The following is a 9,189-nucleotide window of genomic DNA, read 5'->3' as shown; positions in this document are numbered from 1 at the left end:
AAGCACAACCCTTTTAGACCATGTGCCAGGGCGCAGAGCGTATTGTCTGTCCTTAAAATAGCAAAAGTAGATTCAGACACAGCCTTGATGCTTTTGTGCCTTGCGCTTTAGCTTTTTGTGCTTAAAACGTTATAATAGCGTCCTAAATATAGGTCTTTCCTAAAGGCCAGGTAAGAAACTGGCTGTAATTTCGCCACATTTTTAAAAATATTTTCAAACGATATGGATTATTCGATTATCAGACATATTTGTGTAAGCGAATCCCTCTGTAGTGTGTGACAAGTACATCCTTCGTCCTTCGTAAGCAGGCGCTTGTTTCAGTTATGGAGAGTTTAGACTGCATGATTTATAAGGTAGTCGTGTCACAGATGTTTTCACACTACATGACTTTCTGGGCTAGGGTTTTGTCGCTGCTTTGTTTACACTGCAAGATGGATCGGCGACGGGGTTTCACTTTGCATTTTACAACAGGAAGAATCGGCAACAACTTCGTCCAAACTACGTCTCACAGCCAAAATCACGTAGTATATAATTTGTTGTTAACTACATAACAAGAAAGAAGCATTTAATGGGGTAGAAAATGTAGATATTTGCTCACCTGGGTTTGAAGGGATTTAGCATTTTCTCATTTTGGCACTTTCTATTTTTACCCAATTGTAATATTGATGACATGTCAAACAGACACGGGTGCTCCTGCCAAATTTCCACTAGTTTTTCCTCCATTTCTTGGGTCCAATTAAATTGGGAATGAGCGCTGACCTGCAGGTACACATGTAACCCCACCGATTTAACGCCACCCAACCCGCTCCGAGCTGGTATAGAACCGGCGACCTTCTGCATGGGAGTCGGTTGCTCTAACAAGGAGGCTAAAGACCATGGCCTCTAGAGTCTGTCGCCAGAGCACCTTTAGAGGTCAGAGGAGTGAGGTTTACCTGCACAGCACACACTAGCTGGCCTCTGTTACACACACACACACACACACAAGTGAATGCTGCTCTCTTATTGGCTGTAGGCGATCACCGATGTTATTTTAAGTCAAAACTCATTTCACATGGCAAGATTTGAATGGTAGACAGTTCCTGATATTTAGCACGGCAAATATCTCACAGGCATCGGCGACTCATCAGCGATTCTCTCAGATCGCGTCTCTGATCGTTCATACTGTGTGATTGTCACTCACGTGCACGAGCACCGATTTGCCTGTGATTTCAGACATTTGTCTGCAATTTCTCAAAACCTGTTGGCGAGCCAAAATCGGGGCTAAAATCATGCAGTCTGAACTAGGCATTAGCTGTCGATAGTTTGGTGTGTTTATGTGCTGCTGATAATGCATCTGTTTAACCTCACATACTACTGACAAAACTACCCTGGTCGAAGTTTTTTTTAGTACACAAATCCACAGGTAAATATCCACAGGTCAAGCTCCAATTGCAGGCAAAAACAAATATTTTGGTGTAATTTTTCTCTGACGGTAGCATTAAACAATGAACATTATACCAGTATTTTGGCCAGATGCGTCTTTTTAAAAATTGATGTCACCATTTCACTTCACAATCGTTGATCGACCTGTTTTTATCTGCCGTTTAAATTGTCATTCACTGCAGAGCGTTCATTGATTCATTGACGACGAAGAAACAATATCATCTACATCTTGTATGACCTGAGGGTGAGTAAATATTCATTCGCTTTATTTTTATTTAGGTAAACTATATTAGCTACACTGTAAAAATGATGTGTATTTTGTGTGTTTTTAGTTTTTTTTTTTTTCGGTTGTGAATTGCATTATGGGATGTTGATCTCTGCTCTTACTGTTTAATGTTGAAAATTCAACTACAATTTAACAACGTGACTTTTATTGACATTTTAGTCGTTTGAGATAATGTTAAAGTAATAATATATAGAGGAATAAGCTTGTAAAATAACATAAGATGTACTTGCAGTTTAATACAATGTTTTTGTAGTGTAATATAACAACACCATCCCAGACAATATATCACTGTAAACTATTAAAAATGTAATAAAAGTCACCTTTTAGGACTTTTCAAGTTAAACGTTGTTGGAAGAAAGATAAAGCTTCCAAAATGCAATTCAAATAACATTAATAAACAAGAAAAAATAAAAACATGAATCATAAAATACACAAAACTGCTAATTTAGGGATATTTTTTACAGTGTAGACCTATTAATAACTGCACAATCTTTGTTTTAAAACACCAGCAAATCTCTTAATTTATTTCCAATCACTGTACACATATTGTTGTCTATGTTATGTATGATTATTGGATTATATGAGACAAGAAATGGTGTAACAGTAAAGCTAAAGTTTTTGGCCTAAAGTAAAGCTGTAAAACTGCCTGCCTGATTCATAAAACTGGCTTTTTCTCCATTAAATGTTCCCCTAATGCCTGAAATAAGGTTGAAAGATAATCATGACAATGATTAGGTGCTGTTTTTATGTGTGTTATTTAGGTAATGCCACTCCAAATCTGACTGAGTGCTGGTTCTGCTTGAATGCATTATTAAAAGCCGGGGTGTGACGCATTGGAGAAATTGTGTTATATTCTGAAGTATTATTTCAGGAACTGTTACTTTGACCACTTCTGACACTGAACACTTGAAAATCCAACTTTATACCTTCATAATTTAATTAAAAGCTGCAAAATAATAATATATAATTAATGTTATTTTGTTTTATATTATATTACTGTAACTCACCGGTCCTACCGCACCCAACCCAGTCTGAGTTGGCGATTTTTTGTATGGAAGTCGGTTGCTCTAACAAAGAAGATGAAGACCATGGCCTCTACTGTCTTTCGCTAGAGCGCCTTTTTGAGGTCAGAGGAGTGAGGTTTACCTAGCACTTCGCTAGCTGTGCTCCGCTACACTTACACTTCCCTCCCAGACGAGCCCCCACATGTAACCTACCAGTCCTACTAGCACTTCATTAGCTGGCCTCTGTTCATATTATATTATATTATATTATATTATATTATATTATATTATATTATATTATATTATATTATATTATATTATATTATATTATATTATATTATATTATATTATATTTTATTATATTATATTATATTTTATTATAATATATGATATTATGTTATATTATATTAAATTATATTATATTATATTATGTTATATTTTATTATATTTTATTATATTATATTATATTTGTTTATATTATATTATATTTGATTATATTTTATTTTATTATATTATATTATATTATATTATATTATATTATATTATATTATATTATATTATATTATATTATGTTATGTTATATTATATTATATTATATTATGTTATGTTATATTATATTATATTATATTTTATTATATTATATTTTATTATATTATATTATATTTTATTATAATATATGATATTATGTTATATTATATTAAATTATATTATATTATATTATGTTATATTTTATTATATTTTATTATATTATATTATATTATATTTGTTTATATTATATTATATTTGATTATATTTTATTTTATTATATTATATTATATTATATTATGTTATATTATATTATATTATATTATGTTATGTTATATTATATTATATTATGTTATGTTATATTATATTATATTATATTTTATTATATTATATTTTATTATATTATATTATATTTTATTATAATATATGATATTATGTTATATTATATTAAATTATATTATATTATATTATGTTATATTTTATTATATTTTATTATATTATATTATATTATATTTGTTTATATTATATTATATTTGATTATATTTTATTTTATTATATTATATTATATTATATTATGTTATATTATATTATGTTATGTTATATTATATTATATTATATTATATTATATTATATTATATTATATTATATTATATTATATTATATTATAATACTGCCATTCAGGAAACTAAATATTTATTAAAAACGAAAATAATATTGCAATAAAAAAGCTATTTGATTCTGTGGCTTGAGTGCAATTTCTCCCTGTTTTTCACACCCCTGCTTTTACACCTTTTATTTGCACTAGGTACAAGTCTGAATATTTCAAAACCACTCATGCTGAAAATATGACAAATATGAAATCTCAGTCTCTCTCTTATGATTTTATATATTCAGGGTTTGCATCAAGGCATTTTTTTCACTGAGAAGCTGCTAGTGTTTCCATGCACACACACACACGCACATAACCATCTTCAAACATCTACATTTATATATCATTATATCATATTTGAAGAGCTGTGGAGAGCGAGAGGCTGGCTATGTTATGTTATGATGTGAATGTCTGAAGAGTTTAATAGAAAAAATTATATAATAAAAATGCAATATTTTGTAAGATCATGGAGAATGTGAAGTCAGTGAAAAAATGATGCAATGTGTGTGTGTGTGTTGTTGGTAATGTTTGTATTATTTAGCATTATGGTTCTAGTTTTAGGATAAATTTAAAAATGCAGCTTTTTTTTCTGTGAATACAGTCTTGTCGTCATTAAATGTTGATTTAATATGTTTATTAATGAGAACATGTCTATTAAAATTTATTTTACACAAATCCAAAGAGCTTTTGTTTTGTGTTTGTTTGTGGTTGTTTGTGCCTGTTTGTTTGCCCAAAAAGTATACTTTGCATTATTTATAATTTATATTTGGCGACGCAGTGACGCAGTAGATAGTGCTGTTGCCTCACAGCAAGAAGGTTGCTGGGTTGCTGGTTCGAGCTTCGGCTGGGTCAGTTGGCGTTTCTGTGTGGAGTTTGCATGTTCTCCCTGCGTTCTTGTGGGTTTCCTCCAAGTGTTCCGGTTTTCCCCACAGTCCAAAGACATGCGGTTCAGGTGAATTGGGTAAATTGGCCGTAGTGTATAAGTGTGTGTGTAAATGAGTGTATGTGGATTTTTCCTAGAGATGGGTTGTGGCTGGAAGGGCCGATGCGTAAAAACGTGCTGGATAAGTTGGCGGTTCATTCCACTGTTGCGACCCCGGATTAATAAAGAGACTAAGCCGAAAATAAAATGAATGAATAATAATTTATATTTTATTTTTTACACATTTTAATTTTATTTTACCATTTATATTTTAAATTATATTTATTTTATTTTTATTTATTTTGTCCTATTGTATTTAATCAATTATAATATTATTTAAAATAAAATATTTTTATTTTTGTTTATTTTATCTTTTTTTTTTTCTATTTTTCATTTTCAAATTGTAAATACTTTATATTTATTGTTTTTATTTTGTCTATTTTATTATCAATTACATTTTATTTTATTCATTTTATTTTATTAATTTGTTTTATTCAATTTTTTCATTTTATAATTTTAAATACTTTATTTTTATTTTATTCATTTTATTTTATTTTGTCTATTTTATTATTAATGAAATTTTATGTTGTTTATTTAAATTTATGAATTTGTGTTTATATATTTTTTATTTGATCATTTTAATTTTTTTATTTTGTCTTTTTATCATTAATTAATATTTTATTTAGTTTTTTCATTCATTTGTTTTGTTCCGTTTTATAATTTTAAATACTTAATGTTAATTTTATTAATTTTGTCATTTTTTATTAATAAAATGTTATTTATTTTAATTATTTTTTATTAAAGTATATATTAATTCATATATGTTTTATGAATTTGTGTTTATATATTTTTTATTTGATCATTTAAATTTTTTTATTTTGTCTTTTTATCATTAATTAATATTTTATTTTGTTTTTTTATTCATTTGTTTTGTTCCATTTTATAATTTTAAATACTTAATGTTAATTTTATTAATTTTGTCTATTTTTTATTAATAAAATGTTATTTATTTATTTTTTATTAAAGTTTTTTATTTTATAATTATAAATTCTTTATTTTTATTTTATTTGTATTAATTTTATTTTATTTTGTATATTTCATCATTAATTCAATTTTATATATTTTATTTTATTAATTTGTTTCATTTAATTTTTTAATTTTAAATACTTTACTTTTATTCATTTTATTTTGTCTATTTTATAATTAATTACATTTTATTTTGTTTATTTTATTACTCAGTTTTCTTTATTTTAAATACTTTATTTTATTTTTATTAATTTTATTAATTTTGTCAATTTTATAATTAATACATTTTATTTTATTTGTTTCATTATAATAATTTTTTATTAATTTTTATTTATTCTATAATTTTAAATACTTTATTTTTTATTTATTATAATTTGTCCATTTTGTTATTAATATATTTTTTTCATTTTATAATTTTAAATGCTTTATTATTATTTTTAATATTTTCCTTTGTTTTAATTTATTTTGTGTATCATTAATTAAATTAAACTAATTTTATTTTGTCTGTTTTATCATTAATTAAATTAAATTTATTTCATGTCATTTCTACCTTTTGAGTGACTGGAAAGTTGAACCCTATATTTTTACTTTTTATTTACATTTAAAAAAAAAAAATTTATTCGCAGCCACTATATAATATTAGCCGATTGCTGATGAACAAACAGCTGAAAATGGTGTATTGTGTGATGCTGCAGTGCTGAAGGTGGACGTGAAGGTTACCCTCCAGTTTATTTGACTGTCATGTAAATGCTGAGGTGTTGTGTTGTCAGTTTGCAGGAAGTGTTCTTGTATTTACACGTTGTAGAAGAAATAATTTGTTGAATAAGAACCTTTTTTGGCTCTTCTTTGCATAAAGACACAACAGGAAATGGAAACATGGAATCAGATGTGAAGCTGGATCATTTGACATTTACAAAACTCTCCCTAAAACATCCCCTGCTGAAAACAAACCTCCCATGTCAGATGAGTGTGAAGATTTAACATTTAGCATTTTACTCAGCTTAGTCCCTGATTTATCAGAGGTTACCACAGCAGAATGAACCGCCAACTTCTCTAGCATATGTTTTATGCAGTGGATGCCCTTCCAGCTAAAACCCAGTACTGGGAAACACCCATACACTCTCACATTCGCACAGACACTCATACACTAAGGTAGTGCTGTGTATCAGGATGATAATGCACCAATACACACAGCAAGATTTGTTTTTTGAGTGGTCACCAGTTATTTTTGCACCTTTATGCTATATTTCAACAAACTATATATTTCAATAAACTATATTTCAATAAACAATAACATAAGAATACTGTGCACAGTGTATTATTAGCCTAGGTAGCAAAGAATTCTGGCCCAGATTTGGCATAAAGCTGGCACAGCAGGCGTTCGCCCGATGGTCCATCCAACCATCTTTAAGGCTTCACACAAGACTTGGGCCAGAAATCAATAGTAGTATTTAGACCAGATGTTAAAAAAATGAAATGTGGGCCACGTAAGTTTGACGTACCCACTTTAAAAAAAAAACATTTAATTTATTTTTGAATAAATGCATTGCAGTCGAAGCACACCAACATATTTGGCCCAGTAATGAGTTGTTAACTTGCCTGAGACTTGGCCCAGATATGGTCCATGTTTGGCCCTTGTATGAAAGCCAAACTTGGTCCAATCATGTACCATAATTTACTGCGGCATGTGGACCAAGCAAAAACTGACTGTGTGGGCCAGAGAAATTTTTGCTATGTGGGAAGCATATCCCAAGGTGATCTTCTGAAATGCCATATGAATTGAATTGAATTGAATTTCTATAGCGCTTTTACAAAGTAGATTGTGCCAAAGCAGCATAGAAGTTCTAGTAAATTAAAAACGGTGTCAGTTCAGTATTCAGAGTTGAAGTTCAGTTTGGTTCAGTTCAGTGTGGTTTAATTTTCACTGCTGAAAGTCCAAATCAGGGGCGGACTGGCCATCTGGCAAATGCCAGAAGGGCCGAACCATTTTTTAAATGTGGGCCGGTCACCTATTTTATTTATTTATTTTTTCATATGTATTGTTTTTTAAATGTAGGCATCTTTTATCTTGTGCGAGATGTGAATATTATGATGATGATGGTGATAATAGTAGGAATAATAGTAAATGTTAGGCATTGGCCCAATTGGCAACAACTGGCTGGTTTCGAGATGGGCCGACCCAATCTGAGGCTACTCAGATGTAATCAAAATCTGGCAAGAATATCAAACAAACAGTACGTGCAAAAAAAAAAGGGAAAGGCAGTCAAGTCAGACATTGCCAAATACATAAACTTTACTGAACTAGTCTCGAAAGGGGTCACTGTGATGGTGCAGTAGGTAGTGCTGTCGCCTCAGAGCAAGAAAGTCGCTGGTTTGAGCCTCATCTGGGTCATTTGGTGTTTCTGTGTGGAGTTTGCATTTTCGCGTGGATTTCCTTCTGGTCCAAACACATGCTATAGGTGAATTGGGTAGGCCAATTGTGAATTGGGTAAACCAGTATAATGGGTTGCAGCTTTAAGAGCATCCGCAGTGTAAAACATATGCTGGATAAGCTGACGGTTCCCAGATTAATAAAGGGACTAAGCCGAAAAGAAAATGAATGACATGATTGCATATATAAATGGTTTGCTTTTGTTCCAGTCACATACATTAAATGTTTAAATATCTCTTAAATAAGGTACTGCTTATATCATTTTACCATCTGTACACCAATATAAGTAGTGAATATGCGTGTCCTTGGGTGGGGCTGTGTCGGTGTGGTAATGTGGGCTGGTGTGGCTACAGTGCCAGGGCTGATTTTTAGTCCCAGTCCGCCCCTGGAGCAAATCCATCGATGCGCAGCCCCACAAGTCCCTAACCATTCATGTACAGTACATGACTATAGTACACTACCAAGTACACTGCCTTTTGTCACATTAAAAGTTAAACTTCCAGTATTTACATTTCTGTGAAGTAAATAAAGAAGACATGCAGTCAGTGTCTTGTTCAGATCAGGCGACTGTTTCTCCGTTTACTCATGTTGTAGAGTTTACACTGCCGGCAGCTAGCTCTCGGCAGCTCTCACATGACCACCCACTAAAGCTAAGCAGGGCTGCGCATGGTCACCTTGATGGGAGACCACATGAGAAAGCTAGGTCGCTGTCAGAAGTGGTGTTAGTGGGATCAGCAGGGGGCACTCAACCTGTGGTCTGTGTGGGTCCTAACGCCCCAGTATAGTGAAGGGGACTCTATATTGCTCAGTGAGCGCCGTCTTTCGGATGAGACGTTAAAACCGAGGTCCTGACTCTGTGGTCGTTAAAAATCCTTTGAAAAAGAGTAGGGGTTTACCCCCAGCATCCTGGCCAAATTTGCCCAC

The sequence above is a fragment of the Danio rerio genome, chromosome 5 (genome assembly GCF_049306965.1).
Source record: "Danio rerio strain Tuebingen ecotype United States chromosome 5, GRCz12tu, whole genome shotgun sequence".
NCBI classification, from domain to species: Eukaryota; Metazoa; Chordata; class Actinopteri; order Cypriniformes; family Danionidae; genus Danio; species Danio rerio.
The sequence above is the reverse complement of the archived record's forward strand: the minus strand, read 5'-3'. Positions refer to the sequence as shown.